Source organism: Sander lucioperca, chromosome 9, assembly GCF_008315115.2.
Source record: "Sander lucioperca isolate FBNREF2018 chromosome 9, SLUC_FBN_1.2, whole genome shotgun sequence".
In the NCBI taxonomy this organism is placed as follows: domain Eukaryota; kingdom Metazoa; phylum Chordata; class Actinopteri; order Perciformes; family Percidae; genus Sander; species Sander lucioperca.
In genome coordinates, this window is record NC_050181.1 from 19,152,868 (window position 1) to 19,154,333 (window position 1,466).

Genomic DNA, 1,466 nt, shown 5'->3' on the forward strand with positions numbered 1-1,466 from the left:
TGCATCATACACTATATTATTTTTCTGTTTTGTTATATTAGTAGGCTACAGACAACACTAAGAATCATTACTTAATCACAGTATATATGATTCTGTTGTACACTGTTGACTTGACTCCCTGCTATTGATTATACGTCACTTTAGCTTGCTACCTCATAACTTTACCTTAATTGCTGTATAGTTAATTTATCTTCTAGTAGTTGTATATACCTCCTATTTAATTCAATTATTCTTAACTTGTGTTGCAATACCTGAATTATCCCTCTTGTGAACACTAGCCTTATCTTATCTTTATTTTAGTTCATATCATAACCCTGCTCACAAACTCACCTGTACCTGGGTCATCTGTTTGCCAAAATCAATGTTCCTGCTACAGTAAATCCTACAGGCAAAGTGTACTGCTTCACAGGAGTATGAACCATACGCTTTTTAGGTTTTGTGTCAAATATTGTGCAGTTTGTTATGAATTACTCATTGTTTTGATAAGGTAAATTAAAGCCGTTTAACAACCTGCAAGTGTCCACTCTGGTAAATTTAATTGTACTGTTTTTTTTGTTTTTTTTATATAAAGATTACATGAAAAATCTATTTGCCTTGATAAGGGTTTTAATTTGTTGCAAATATGAACATGGCTTTAATAATCTCTCATTGCTCTGAAAAACTACAATGATTTAAGAAATATCAGTGATACTTATCAACATTTATTGAATTGATTGTATATGTGGGCAGACATTACAGGCACCTATTCATGTAAGCAGAGAACACAATAGTTTGTTCTCTCTTTTATCACTTGGATTATGCAGGTGATGGTGCAGAAACAGGGGTGAAGTCCTTGTAGATCTCTGGCACTTTGAGGACAGACAGAATCAGCAGCTCTCCACTGTTGTCTTTGTATAGTGTGCTCCTATTTAAGACAAATTCATAGACATCAACACATAAGATATTAGGTGTACATAGCTTTATTTAACATTACTATCTTACCTTACCTTCTCTGCTTTGGATTTGTGGACATCACCGTAATTTTCTCTCCCGGGCCTTGTTTTGCACCCTGTGAATTTAAGCAAGATAAAGAAATGATAAGTGTATGTAACATGATTTTACAATTAAATTATTATCAGACTTGCCAACGTTCTTGGTTTGTGCCACTACTGCCTGCCCTCTGCACACAGGTGAGTACAGGGGGAACCAATGGGTGTTTTATTATAGGAGTGAAATTGTACTTACAACTTTATATATATATATATATGAATGCTATTATTGTTAAAATAATGTTATAAGAATTTAGAACAATATCTGAAAAACATACAACAGTGATGTAAAAACTGATACAAACAATCCAGTTTCTTTTGTTTTTCAGTTATATTATAGTTTAGGTTTTACTATTTCCTCTAGCATGTCTGAAATTAGCCAAATCCCCAGGAACGTGGTTAACCAAACGAGGAAAAAATACAAAGTGGGGTCATTAA

The 1,466-nt window shown here is 33.4% G+C and overlaps 1 long non-coding RNA gene across 2 annotated transcripts; it reads right to left on the reverse strand.

The window, feature by feature from the left end:
* Positions 1 to 670: 670 nt before the first annotated feature.
* On the reverse strand, positions 671 to 1,187 carry LOC116044932. Of its 2 annotated transcripts, none has more exons than XR_004103781.2 (2): positions 987 to 1,187; positions 671 to 904 (listed from the first exon to the last, which is right to left on the reverse strand). It is a non-coding gene; the product is annotated as an uncharacterized LOC116044932 (long non-coding RNA). The 2 variants fall into 2 exon arrangements; XR_004103780.2 differs by having other exon boundaries at positions 982 to 1,187.
* Positions 1,188 to 1,466: the final 279 nt, after the last annotated feature.